This window comes from Gossypium hirsutum, chromosome D13 (assembly GCF_007990345.1).
Source record: "Gossypium hirsutum isolate 1008001.06 chromosome D13, Gossypium_hirsutum_v2.1, whole genome shotgun sequence".
Lineage (NCBI taxonomy): Eukaryota > Viridiplantae > Streptophyta > Magnoliopsida > Malvales > Malvaceae > Gossypium > Gossypium hirsutum.
Window position 1 is genome coordinate 28872773 of NC_053449.1, and position 15702 is coordinate 28888474.

Here is a 15702-nt window from a genome sequence, read left to right on the forward strand (position 1 = left end):
AAGACACTTAAGCATAAATAAAACAATATATTATCCACATACAAACTTACTCGGTGCAAAATATTGTAGTTTTTCCAATTTCATCCATGATCTTTTCCTTTTCCCGATTGAGGTTGACTTCTTGTCATTCTTGATATATAATAGCAAATTTAGCTTGTTTAATATTCACATTTATCAAAATAGTCCTCAACTCAACTTTTGGCAAAATTACAATTTTGTCCCTAAACTTTTGCATATTTATGTTTTTTCCCCAAAGCTCGGAAATTAAATTTTATTACTTATTCTTGCGTTTTATAACATGCTGAACACTTTTCCCTTCTATAGAAACATCCAATTCTCACTCTAACACTTACTTATGTACATTAAGTATTTTTACCAATTATGTTATTTTACTCGGTTTCACTTAAAATCGATTAGCAAAAATTGTTTAACATAAATTCTAGCTTCATATTCTACCATAAAACATCAAAATACATACATTCACATATGGGTAATTTTTCAAATTTCAACCCGAGCTCGAAATAACAGTAGAAATAGGTAAACCGAGCTACGAGAATCTTAAAAATGCAAAGAACATTAAAAATGGGGCTAGGATGTACTTACAATAAAGCTTGAAAGTGGCCAAAACCCTAGCTATAGAGACTTAGAAATATTCAGCCAAGCACGGAGAAGATGGACACAATTTTTACCTTATTTTCCCTTTTTAATTCATTTAATTACTAAATGACTAAAATGCCCCTAATTAAAAAAAATCCTATTTCACTTATTTCATGTCCATTTTTTTCCATCAACTCACTAATGGTCTAATTACCACATAAGGACCCCCAATTTATAATTTCATAACAATCAAACACCTTTAATAAATAGAACTCAACTTTTGCACTTTTTACAATTTAGTCCTCTTGACTAAATTGTGGTCCTGAAACCACTATTCTAATTAGGCCCTAAATCGGGCTGTTACAGTTTGTTTTTACGGTAATACTTCATAACCCTATTTTGATGATGGATATGGGTTAGGGGTGTTACATTTGGTGGAATCAAAGCTACGGTTTAGTCGATTCTTGAACTGAACGTAGCATGTACTAGTCTAGAAATACATGCCATTAAATGACATGAGATAGTGTGATAACTCTTGACTTGATCTGAACTATGTTTTCATATAGATAAACCTAGCTGATTTTGATAAAGTAGAAAGTAACGCGCAAGCCACCGTTCACGAAGCAGCATCTAGTGAAAGAAGGCCCGTATCTAAGGGTCAAAGAAAAGAGGCTAAGGAAGCCCTCTTCCAGATGATGAATGAATGGTTTACCGAGTTCGTGCGAATGAACCCAATGGCTCAACGACCTTCACCCCTACCTGTAGCCCAACCGATTCCCGTAGTTCCACAAGGTTTGGAACCAGTATGAGTGAGCAAGCCTTTAGTTGATAAAATCTATAAATATGGGGCTGAAGAGTTTAGAGGTACACCCAAAGATGATCTAGAGAGGGCCGAGTTCTGGTTGAAAAATATTATCGAAGTTTTCGATAAATTATCATGTACTTCTGTAGAATGTTTGAAATATGTTTTATCATTGTTGAAAGACTCGGCTTACCAGTGGTGGAACACCTTAATTGTGGTTGTACCAAGAGATCGAGTAGATTAGGAGTTTTTTCAGACTGAATTTTAAAAGAAATATGTGAGGCAGTGATTTCTTAAGAAGAAACGTAAAGAGATTTTTGAGCTGAAATAGGGTCGAATGACAGTATCTAAATATGAAAGAGAATTTGTTCAACTTAGAAAATATGCCCAAGAATGTACACCGATAGAGGTTGCTATGTGTACGAGATTTGAAGATATGTTAAACAAAGACATCAAGCTATTAGTCGGGATCCTTATATTGAAAGAATTTATAGTTCTGGTTGGCAGAGCTCACAAAGCCAAAGAATTGAGTAAAACAAAGAGAAAAATCGATTATGAGGCTCACAATTCAGGAAAGAGATCAGTGGGAAAGTCATACGAATCGCTGTCGAAGAAATTGAAAGAATATCATGGTCGTTCATTAGCTTCCATGGGTTATTCGGGTAAAAATAGAGGAAAACAACATGCAAGCTCGAAACCTAAAGCTACATCTATAGCAAGCGTATGCAATGTTAGAAATAACAAGCTTGAATGTTAGCAATGTAATCGATGACACTTCGGTGAATGTAGATTGAAAGATGGGTCATGTTTTAAATTTAGTTTGTATGAACATTATCTCAAAGATTGCCCGAAAAGGTCCGACAAGGAAAAGGCTCAGACTACTAGACCGAGCAATATAGCTGCGAGAGGAATACCACCTTGAAACAGTAAAAGTACAGGAAATAGCCGTAGTGGTACAAAAGACTTTACTGTGAGATCCGAGCCACGACCGCTGGCTAGAGCTTATGAGATCCGTGCTCGAGAGGAAGCTTTAGCACCAATGTTATCACTGGTACATTTTCTATCTTTGATACTGATGTTACTGCTTTGATTGACGCGGGGTCAACACATTCATATGTATTCTTTAGTGTCAGATAAGAAATTGCCTTTTGAGTCTACTACGCTTGTGGTTAAAGTAACGAACCCCCTAGGTCAGTATGTGTTAGTTGATAAATTCTATACAAATTGCCCTTTGATGATTCAAGGTTGCAACTTTCCAAATGATTTGATGTTACTACCCTCTGATGAGTTTGATGTGATTTTTGGGTATAGACTGCTAAACTCTACGTGATGCTGTTGTGAATTGTAGATGAAAGCATATAGTATTAAAGTGTCAGAACGGTGAAAAGCTTCGAATTGAATCAGATAGACTGGATAATGCATCTAATGTTATTTTGGTTATGTCAGCATAGAAGTATGTTAGAAAAGGCTATTATTGAGTTAATGCCGGGAACATCTCCGATGTCGATAGCTCCTTACAGAATAGCACCTACTGATTTGAAAGAGTTGAAAGCACAGTTGCAAGAGTCGATAGATAGGGGTTTCGCTCGACCTAGTTTTTCTCCTTGGGGTGCTCTTTTGTTTTTTGTTAAGAAAAAAGACAGGTTCATGTGATTATGTATTGAAAATCAATAGCTCAACAAAGTCATGATTAAGAATAAGTATCCATTGCCACGTATTGATGATCTATTCAACCAATTGAATGGTGCGATGGTATTCTCAAAGATTGATCTTCATTCTGGTTATTATCAGTTGCAGGTTAAAGACTCATATGTATCGAAAACTACTTTCAGAACTAGTATGAATTTCTTATGATGTCATTTGGTTTAACTAATGCACCTGTTGTATTTATGGACTTGATTAACAAAATATTCAGATTGTATTTAGACAGATTTGTTATTGTGTTTATTGATGATATTCTGATTTATTCATGAGATAAGACAGAGTGTGCCCAACATTTGAATATTGTTTTACAAACTTTATACGAAAAACAACTGTTCGCTAAGTTTAGCAAATGTGAGTTCTAGCTACAAGAAGTCAGATTTTTGGGACATGTTGTATCTGTTGATGGCATTATAATTGATCCGAGCAAAATTTCAGTTGTGGTAGATTGGAAACCTCTAAGAAATGTATCTGAGGTTAGAAGTTTTCTGGGTTTAACTAAATATTACAGAAGATTCGTCAAGAGAATTTCGATGATTGCTACACCGTTGAAGAGCTTGTTGCAAAAAGATGTGAAATTTGAATGGTCTGAGAAATTTCAATGAAGTTTTAATCAGTTGAAAGCTTTATTAACCAGGGCACCGGTGTTGGTTCAGCCAGAGTCCGGTAAAGAATTTGTAATTTACAGTGATGCTTCATTGAATGGTTTAGGCTGTGTTTTGACCTAGGGTTCATATTTGGAAAAATACCCTTAGGTGAAATGTGTTTATTTTTATGTTTTATGGTAGAATATGAAGATTGGAATTATGTTAAACAACTTTTGCTAAGCGATTTTAAGTGAAAACGAGTAAAACGACATAATCGGTAAAAATACCTAATGTTCATAAGTAAGTGTTAGAGTGAGAATTTGATGTTTCCATAGAAGGGAAAAATGTTCAGCATGTCATAAAACATAAGAATAAGGGATGAAGTTTAATTTCTGAGCATTGGGGCAAAAGTGTAATTATGCAAAAGTTTAGGGGCAAAATTGTAATTTTTCCAAAGTTTGAGTCAAGGATTGTTTTGATGAATGTGAGTATTACATAAGATAAATTTGCTATTATAGATCAAGAAAAATGAAATTCGGAGTTAGAACGGGAAAAGAAAAAGGTTGAAGACTAAAATGTTATATTTGATCATATTTTGTACCGAGGTAAGTTTACGGTAAATAAATGAAATATTTCAATAATTATTGTTAATGTTGTTATTTTCTAGCAATTATGTACTTATTTCATGAAATTATTTAATGTTGACTCAAGTATGAGATGACAGAGAATTAGTGATAAAAGCCCCGTTGAAACATTGGAAATGTAATGGATACAAATGTCATGACATTAAGGGAATGAGATCCCATGTAAGACCATGTCTGGGACATGGTGTTGGCACCGAGATGAGAGTCCCCCGTAAGACTATGTTTGGGACATGGCATGGGCACCGATATGAGAACTCCCATGTAAGACCATATTTGGGATATGGCATTGGCAGTACAGAAAACATCCCATGTAAGACTATGTCCGGGACATAGCTTTGGCATGTATTATCAGACAGGAGACCCGAGTATCCTTAGTATTCCAAGTGATTCAATGGGCTAGTAAATAGACCATGTTTCATGAAGTTCCGATAAAAGCATAATAATAAATTCAGGTGAGTTATAAGGATTGAGAATATCTCAGTTATCAGTTGAGAAAGAAATTTCAGCAAGGGAGGAGTAAGTTATAATTATGAATTATTTAAGTAAGCAAGTAAGTAAACAAGTAAGTGAGTAAGTAAAGAAGCGAGTAAAGATTCTAAAGTTTGATGAAATTTATGAGTATGATTATTTATGATAAATGTTGTTATTTATTTACTTGTAAACTTACTAAGCTTTATGCTTACTTTCTTTATTTTCCTTATTTTTATAGTATCTCCAAGTCAGTTTGGGGATCACCAGGACGTCAGAGTTCGTCTCACAATATCCTCAGACATCTCGGTATTATGTAACTTCGAAACGTGTAAAGTTATGGCATGTATAGGGACTTAGTCATTTTGAGTGTGTTCATATGATATGGCTAATGATTTGCTATTAAAATGTCTAATTAAGAACATGTTTGGTATTATGGATGTTTAAATGTTGATTAATACAAAGAAATTATAAAAAGAGTAAAAATTTGCAATGGTGTAGTTTTTGGACAATAGCAGTGACGTGGATTTGAAAAACCACCAAAATTAGTAGATATGTAATTAGAGAATGAATGAGATATAGAATTTAAGCTTATTGAGTCTATTTTCATATAAAAGAAACAATGCAGGCAAAGGAATTTTATATTATGAGATATTAGAATTTTAGTGAGACAACATCAGAGTTGTTTTTGAAGTCCCCTGTTCTGACTTTAGAAAATCATTAAAAATTTTACAGAAATAAATATGATTCATAATTTATATGTTTAGAATCCTTAGTGAGTATATTTTCAAAAGAAACAAATGATAACATTATATAAATTCTGTACAATGAGATAACTGATTTTTAGTACAGAGAGGTCAGAATTGTCAAGTGGAGAAACAGGGGAGACTTTAACTAATAAATTGTACTAATTGGCTAACCCAAAAATTTTGGAAGTTGTATAGTAAGAAGATATTTGAGTCTAGTTTCAGGGAAAATTAACATATCTAAATTTTGAGTTTTGTAACTCGAGTTATAATTAAATTAGTGACTATCGCGCAAGTGGATAGCTTTACTGTGAACAGTGTGATATAAGTTATTTTTGATTTGTTTAAGTATTCGAAAAATTTTTAGTGTTTTCGGTTTGGACTCAAATCATTTTCGTTTCATGTTTTAGGGTCTCGAGGGTCATTTTTAGGGACATATTGATTGAACGTGAGTGAATTAATTTTAAAAGTAAATTTTTATGCTTCAAACTGGTAAGTTAAATCAGATAATGCCTCGTGCTTGACTCCGACAATGGTCTTGGGTAAGGGGTGTTACAATTATTGTGGGCTTGGATAAAAATAATGCATTAAGGCTAACGTGTAGTTTATTGATGACAAAGTGTTGTCATTGACATGGGATGTCAAAATCAATACATGAGTATATGTGTTAGAGAACAACATATTAGACTAACCCGCTATGAGTATGTTTCTTGGATTATTATGTAATATGCACAACATTACTCATAGTGATTATTATGTATACAATCCTTAGACTTGAGATAATCATTTCCTAACATTGTGAGTTTTATATTTTGATACAGTCAAACGTCCACTGTAACTGGTTGTTCTATAACGACTGATGTTGGATATACCACAATCTATGTAGTGGGATATGGTTGATCAATATATGATTTTTCCCTCCTACATAAAGGGAGCAATATCTTAGGTCACTTGGTTGAGGGAGACTTGAAATGCATAGTCATGCTCGAATAAGTTTATATGAGATATCATACTTATTTGTTTATCATAATCCACTCAAGATATCAAGAAACATTAGATGGACTATGCAAGTGTGATTATTATATGACTTGTGTCCATTCTAGATATAAAAGAAAAAAAGTTTTAATACATGAAGGGTTAATTATAGAAAGGTTATGTCGAATCATGACTTATTGTAACTTAGGTAGTAATGATGCATTGCTATATGTCACTCATTGTTTGTAATATTAAAATCATTCTAGTATTACTACTAACTTTACAAGAACCTACAGGGTCACACCCTATGGTTGAAATCAACAGATCCAAACATAGTTGATATTGTTTTTAGCTGTCACATTAATTAAATTGATTATAGAATTAATTTATTTGGGCAGTTAAATTTCGAACGAATTATATATACAAGTATGTTGTACACATAATGAGAACATGGTTAAATTAATATATATGAATTTGATTCGTATAAAATTTAACTAAACATAATTTATCGAAATCCTTGTATAATTATTGTAATTATAATTTACGATCGAATATAATTATAATTATTGTAATTGTAATTTTTTTGATATAACATTATTATAGTTATGGTAATTATAATTATAATATTCAGTTAATTATTAAAATATCAACTATTCCCAAATTAGGAAATATAGTGTTTTTAATAAAACTTAATATACCCTAAATAAAAATGAGTGAGGTCTAGCAGCCGTTAGAGAGTGAATTATCTCTGAAAAAGTTTTAGAGAATTATTATCATTCATTGTCACATCGAGTGGATTACATAGAGACGGAAACTTTTCGTAGCGACTTGGAATCGAGATACAACTGTGTAATTAGTTTCACAACAGTTATCTTTAGTTTTTTCAGATGATTACAGGTAATCATTCATACCCTTCTCACCTAGATTCGTTCCTCGTGCATGGATTTCAAGTTTGGATTGTCAAAATATTTTTTCCAATGCATCACGGGGCATCCCAGTGACCCAACACCTTGAGCAACAATACCTTGCCGATATGGAGTGCATCCAGAAGGAGAATGAAGAGGTATTAGCGAAGTATAAGGCGGATACCCAATAGGGCATTCAAAATTTTCTGCCTAGATTAAAGGCTAATCTAATACTGCAAGCACAAGTCGATGCAAGTTCGTTTGACCTAAGTCAAGTAGACTTCAATTGCCTTCGCCTGTTTACCAATACTAACCTCGGCTTTAAAATTTACAGCCCTTCGGGAGCGAACTGGGAGAAATTTCAGAAAGAATGGAAGGAGTCTGGGAAACTATTTTATAATAAAAACATGAATGTATATGACATTGATTCTCTAGGAGAGTCCGCTCCAAAAAATAACTGAAGGGAAACCTGTTTTTTAGCCACTCCTTTGAATTTTCAATGACAATTTATTTCTTTTACTTTTTTCCCCTATCTTTCGTTCCTTGCCTCTCGTTCCTTCCTAGGCTTTGTTATACCCAATTTTGGCTTGCATAATCCAAGCAACTGCATTCACTCCCTTATTACTCATTAGTTTTATATAATAACCTGAGGGACTCAGCCAGACTTTATCATAACATGCTTATACAGTTACATCTAGCCTTTCTATGTCCAAAGGATCGACTGAACCTAGGCTCTAATATCACTAAATTTGTAATACCCCAATTCTTAACCCGCTCTCTGAATTTGGGATTCGGATACAAATTCTGAATATTATACTAATTACATTCAACTATAAACTCTAGTTTATACTAAAACATACATCACTTAAAAATTTTCCACCTTATGATTTTATTTATGAATTTAGTTGTACAACTCAAAGAATTTATGCCTAGGCTAAAACTTTGAGTTATAGTTTCTAAAAGTTCCCCTCTATATGCTTGTTATGTTTTTTCCACCATTTTTTCTCACATTGACGAAGTCTGGCTCAACCCTCTGCCCAATTTCTGTTGTTAACTTTATCATGCTATCAAGCAGACCATTCATAAGCTCAAATGAACTTAGTGAGATTCTGTGAGACTGTTAAATAAAAAAAATCAAGCTAAGGTATTGAGGGTTTTAAAGGAAGTTGTCCACTCCCTGATAAATTCTGACATTAGGCAGACTGTATTAATGAAGCATTTACCCTTCCACTCATAGTTGGCTGACTTCTACTCCAACTGAATTTACATGGCAAATTTTCATCAAAGTGGAGGTCTTCTAAGAGTAAGAACCAAAATATACCTCAACAAAAGTTCTCTCCCTTAAAACCTTAATTGGAAAACTTTATGTCGATCAATGGTAATCTAGTTTCTATTTCCTCGTGTTTCAGATCCATTTCCTCCCTTATTCCTAGTGAATAGTTCGCCCTAAAATGGTCTTTGGCAGGCTCCTACCTATATCAACTCGGGCGATTAAGCACTGTATAGTCTTGATAGGCATAACTGCTCTACCATTATTATTTTTTATTTAATCACTCAACTTTTCAAAATTAAATATTTTAGTAACGCTCCCATTAGTTGCTATTAATTTAGTAATGAAAATCTACACAAGCTTGGCCTAATAACAAATTTAGCTCTCTAATATTTACATAGTCAATTAATTTGATCCAAAATATAAACAAAAATTTAATAAATTTAACCATCAACATTTACGAAACTTGTCAATTTAGTTCTAATTTTAAAAATTCCAAAATAAACATGAAAAATATTTAAAAAATCATTTTTGTTAAAAAAATATTAAAATGATTTGAAAATCTAAAATTATAATTAAATTAGAATTAAAATCAAATTTATGTATTAAAAATTAAAAAATATATAATATACATATATATCAAGTGACCCTAAATTTTTCCTTCAGATAAATTTTGGTCTGCCATCAACTTGTCAATGGATCTTTTTGGATTTCATCAGTGGAATTTAGGTCAAAGGTTAGCTATCCCCGTTAAAATAAAAAATCCTCAATAACTCCTACCAAAACATTGGAATCCAAAACACGATAAATAACAAACTTAAATCAACTCAAATGAAATTTACTCCTATTTTCACTATTTCTATTCCTAAAATTTATAACTAAATCTAGGATAAAAATTACAACTAACAATGGTGGGAAAAAGAAACTCCCGATTTACGATCAAAGCAATTGAAATTCCCACGGGTATATAAAATAGAAACCAAGCTAGAAAAAATTACTAAAATTTAGATAAATAAATTTACATCATACCCAAATAAGCTGAAGTCCTATAAATACAAAAATATCATAAAAACAAAGTGGAAAAGGAGCACCAATTCTGAATTATATCCAAAAAGAAAGTCAACTCAATTTTTTAAGTACTTTAAACTCGAGATTAAAGGAAGAGTGCATCAGTTCAAAGGCAAATTGTAAAATGAAAAGAGATGTAAATAATTATCTTGATTAAATGTGTAATTATTTTAAAAACTTGAAAATTAAAATGATAGATTTTGTAAATATTGAAAGTTAAACTTATTGAATTTTTTAAATTTAAAATTAAATTAATAGAATATATAAATATTATAGAGACTAAATTTTTATTATACTAATAATTTTTTTACAATAGACTTAATTAATGAAAGTAATTAAAATATTTAATTTCAAAAAATTAGGTGACTGAAATGAAAAAAAAAACAAATACCTAATTTAATGACTAAATTTTTTATACAAGGATCAAAAGCAAGAACAGGAATAAAGAAGAGATAAAAACCGTATAACCGACTCCTATCTAATTATCCTCGCTGCTTTCCTATTAGACCAGTTCAGAGCTTCTGACCTTTCTTTACATATTTTAATGAATCTAGAGGTAATCTTTAGCGTCACAATATTATTCCACATAGGTCATACCTCCCAAAGGACTGGAAATTGAGTGAATATTTTTGTTTAAACCTCCAATATTTTTATTAAAAAAATTTAAAATTAGTTAGTACATATTTGCAATATCAGTTTAAAGAGTAATTTTTGTTTTGTTAATATGAAGGAATTATCTTGATTGAGTGATTTCATGATAATGTGTTGATTTAAAAAGATAGTCTTAAAGTAATTAATACCATATAGAAGGATCTAATTTTACACGGATGGGGAGAATTCTTCAACGATTTTTTTGATTTCAACATTGAAATATATGTCATGTCCTTATAGAAGAGAATCATGAAATTTATAGGCTAATCAAATTGACTCAATTGAATAGTTAAGGATTACAAGTTTTTGGAGTATCCCATTTGAGGAAATATATTATTTAATATAATTTATCTTTATTTTCTTCTTTTATCACCAAAAAAATATATATATGAAGGAATTATCTTTGGTATTGAGTTTTGTTTAGCCTAAGATCTTAGTTCGTTTCCTTTATTTTTTGTAAAATACAACTACTATTCAATTATTCATCAATCATCAGGAAGTTTCCATTAAAAATACAAATAATCTAAGATGCCAAGCCCCGTGTTCAGTTTTCTATTGTCTTTTCGCTTTACCCACTTAATTGGTCAACAAAAAAATAAGAAAGACAAAGGACCTTCCGTTTGACTCTTCCAACCTCCACGATCCATTTCTAGTTCTTCACGCTGCGATTTTGTTCTAGCCTGAGATTATCCGGGTAAACAGCTTTCATTTTTCTAGAAAGTCTTTCAATTGCTTTGTTTGTAAATTTGCTATTCGAATATATGTTCTTTGTTCTTGAATCTTTCTTGTAATTTACTGATTTAACTTGGGTTTTGGAGTTTATCCTCAGTTTCTGGTTTTTGGGTATTTTGAATTTTGGGATCTGTTCTGTTTGGTTTGTAGACAAAAAAATTAGCAATTTGAGTGACGAGTTTAGAAAGTCATCGATTAATGGAGATTAGGGGGTTTCTAGAACTTAAAATCGAGTTGCTAGTGGAATATTTATAGATGCTTAACGGTTAAGCTTTGTCTTGAAACGAAAATACCTTTTTTAATTATTTGTAAATATTGTTTGATTTTGTATCCAAAAGTTGTTTTTCCTTCTGGTTTTCAGAGGTTACAACAAATGGCATAAATGATAACTTAACAGTTCTTTCATATTATATGAATAATTGGTTGATGTTTTAATGGAAGGCTGTTAAGTTTTCAAGTTAAGCATCTTTATATAGTGTTGTGAAGAGTGGTGTACTAGCTATACAAAGAAGGGACCTTTTTCTCCCTGTGTGTCTGTGAGTTGTGATTTTGGGTTTTTGGGTTGGGTTGTTGTATGGCCTGTATATGACATAAAAGGAACTAATGGAAAGCGAATATTTCTTCGCCAGTTTTCATCAAGTGTTGCATGGCTATTGTGGTTGATGCTGTATAAATGGAAGGTGGAGTTTTTTTACAATTTCTTCTAGTCTATCACATGTTTTATGGAGATTAATTATTGGTTCCTCAATGGTGAACCCGAAAATCTCTCATCGCCCTACCATCTGCTACAGGTCCATGCATCCATCCGATTTAGAGATTTTAGAACAAATCCACAGTGACGTATTTCTATCAGGTAAGAAATATATCTGCTTTCTGTGAGGGCTTTCATTAAAGAGTATTTCTTGCATCTTCAAGAAAAGATATTGATCTCTTCAGGTATGAATCTGAGTTTTTCCAAAATGTTGTGAATGGACGTGATATTGTGTCGTGGGCAGCTGTTGATCACAGTCGACCCAATGGTCAAAGTGATGAGCTTATTGGATTTGTTACTGCAAGAATCGTAACGGCAAAGGATAGTGAGGTATGTCATCTATTTTGCGCAGGAATGCATTAGTGATACTGGCATGCTGGTTTTAAATTATTAGATTTGCATTTTAAAATATTCTCCTTTTGTTTTATAGTATTTGAATTTTGTTTCAACCAACATCTACCTTTCAGATAGCAGATTTGCTCAGGTATGATCCATCGAAGGGGCATCAAACATTAGTATATATTCTGACGCTGGGAGTGGTAGATGCTTATAGAAATCCTGGCATAGGTAGGAATCATTTTCTATACTAATGGTTCTTTTTCCTTTCCCTTTCCCATTTTTTATAACGTCTTCAACTTATGACCAAAATTTCCTTCTTGTTGTGTCAACAGCTACAGCACTTATCCATGAGGTTATTAAGTATGCTTCGAGCATCGCAGTATGCCGTGCAGTTTACTTGCATGTGATTTCTTACAATAATCCAGCCATCCATTTATACAAGAAGACGTCATTCAAGTGTTGCGGAGGTTGCATGGGTTTTACTTGATCAATGGTCAGCATTATGATTCATATCTGTTCATTTACTACGTAAATGGCAGTCGATCTCCTTGCTCACCATTGTAAGTCTACAATGTATTCTGATCAAGTATGTTTCGTATAAAAATAAAAAAATTCTAAGTATTTTATAATAATTACTGCTAATTGGATACCAAGGCTGAGTTGGTAGAGAACTAGGATTTTACCCTTTTTCATTGTTCATTATAAATACCACTAGGGGGACAACTTAGCAATTTTACAGCAGGATATACAATTGAAAAAAGAGAGATCATTACAAGTTGAATTGACAATATCTAGGGCCATACTCAGCTTTCTATCAAACTAAGATGCTTCCAATGGAAGCTTAAGAAATACATAGATTATCCAGTGCGGTGGATGGTTTTCACACTGCTATTGGTGTAAAAGTTCTAAGTATCATTGTTTCATTTAGGATTAATAATAGGATTATTTTTCATTGGCATTACCTGGATTGAGTTTGTTATGTGAGATTATGATTTTCAAACCCAGATATCCATTCTATCGTCTTTCCATTCTAAGTTAGGTGTATATGTGATTTCATCAACATAGGCAGCGAGCCTTCTTCCCAAGATCAATTATGCTGCATGAAAAAGTCTTTCAATTTTCTTTCGGGTTGTCAGGTGGAAAAAAGGTGAATAGGGTTTATGACTCCAATCATGGCACTGCCATAACCTATTATACTCCAATCATATCATCGCATAACCTATCATAGTGTTTACTAGATGGCTAAAAAGTTAATAACCCTTCCACTACGTCATTTGGATCTTAATTTACTAATCACCTATAACATTGTGTAAAGAAATATGGAAGTAGGCGTAAGAACTCCTTGTGCTGATTTTCAACTTTGTGGCCTGAATTTAATATGGTCACCGGAGTTTATTTAAGATTAGGATGATTAAAGATTAAAAGACCCTCAAGATTGAGACAGCTAAAATGGTTTAAAATTTTTTTTTGTCATTAATTTCAACTACCTGGGCTTGGGTGCAATAATTGTGAATCTTGGTTTGGAAGGTTTTAGTTCAGGATACTAAAGCAGTTTCTTTGCATGTGGTCTTCAGATTATGCTTATATTTATTATGAATTAGTCTTGGGACTATTACTAGAAGAAGGAATAGTTTTCTAAGAATTTTCCAGCAGGCAGTTAAGCTTGTGAGAGTTTAGATTTTAGGTTGAAAATTTACGGAGGGTATGATTAGTAGCATTGTATGAATTTTTATCTTCTGTTCAAGAACTGGTTCCTTTTGTCTGATATGTTATATTTGATATCTCATCTTTTGAAAATGAAATACTGTCGATCTGTGGGAGGTGCTCTATTACTTTACTACAGATGAATCGTTTTAAATGAAATAACTAGTGTTGTAAAACCTGTGATTTGCAGAGTATTAGTCACATTTTTTGTTACATGCATGAAGACTCAAAACTGTGGCTGCGAAGCTGAGAAAGAACGAAGAGAAGATGGTGAAATGGCCGAAATGTAAAGAAACTGGGGTCTCGTTCCTGTACAAAATAAGCGAGTGATTAAAGCCGAGTGTTCAGGATGCGAATATGTTTAGCAAGTATAATACCTTTGCGTGTTTGATTGACATCTTCTAAGAAAAGAAAAAATGGAATTCATATCATCCACAAAAATGAAATTCAATATATCCTTCCTCCCCGGTGATTTTAAGCTTACAGTAATGTTTTACCTATTTGGAGGTTGTATGTTACTTAAAGAAAAAACATTTACCCTTACAATATTTATTATATATTTTGTAATATATTGTGTAACAGAAATTACAGAATGCATTATTCAGTTACACAATTTTTTTCTTTTTGTAACTTATGCAATATTTTGTGCTATTAAAAAATTCCTATTACAGCATTTATCTTGTATCTTGTAATATATTAACACGAATTACAATAATATTATTTAATTACACAATTTGTTAGACCTATAACACGACTTACAATATGCTATTCGATTATACAATTCTTTCACGAGCTACATAATATATATATAAAAATATATTAAGATTTCTCTTACCTGCAATGTGGATGAAAGAAAAAATAATAATATTTAAAACTGTATTTGTACAAAAATTAATAAAAATGGGTTATAGGTAAAATGATAAAGTATTTGATAAAAATTTCATTATATTAATATTGAATTTTTTACTTAAAATGGTTTTTACGAAATTTCATTAATTAATTTAGTGTTGAATTGACTTGTGACATTAATTCAACAAGTCACATTTGCAATAGTTTGAACAAATCTCATTTTTTTTGTATTATTATTAAAAAAAAACATTATCTTACGTCTTAGTGTTAGGTTTGATTTCTAGTGTAATAATATAAAAGAAAAGAAAAATTATTTAACACATATTTTAAAATAGTTAGACATAAAATAAAAAATAATTAATACAAATTTAAATGCCCAATTAGAAAGAAGAGTGAAATCTCTTGTAAAAAATAAAGCTTTAAAATAAACGAGTCGTGTGAGTAGTTAAAAATTACTAACTATAATTAATTTGTAACTAACTAATAACTAAAACATGTAGAAAAAATAATATTTTAGCCAAATATAGCATAAGTGATCTAATAAGCTTCAAGAATAAGTTCAAATCATGTTAAAAAGTATGGACTCAATATTTTATAAGAGATTTTTAATTCTAATTAATTTCATATTGGCTCACATAGCATTTAGTCAATTTAAAGCATAATATAAAATATAAAATATAAAAATAAATCAATAACATGCAACCTTCTACGGTGATTTTGTACTTTACTACTCTAGTTTCTTGAGCCATGACATACTAATCTTTAGCTAAATCACTTATTCAATTTTCCCTTCTAACTAATCAAGCTTTTAATACATATCACTTTAGCTTGAATGTAAAAATTTATAATCATAAGGCAATTTCATTATTAAGGATTTAGTTTATTTCACTCTTAGTAAACTCTAGTAGAATGA

The 15702-nt window shown here is 31.6% G+C and overlaps 1 pseudogene; it reads left to right on the forward strand.

Annotated features, from left to right (window-relative positions):
- The first annotated feature begins 10845 nt into the window (after positions 1–10845).
- LOC107919318 (histone acetyltransferase MCC1-like) lies at positions 10846–14613 on the forward strand (annotated as a pseudogene).
- Positions 14614–15702: the final 1089 nt, after the last annotated feature.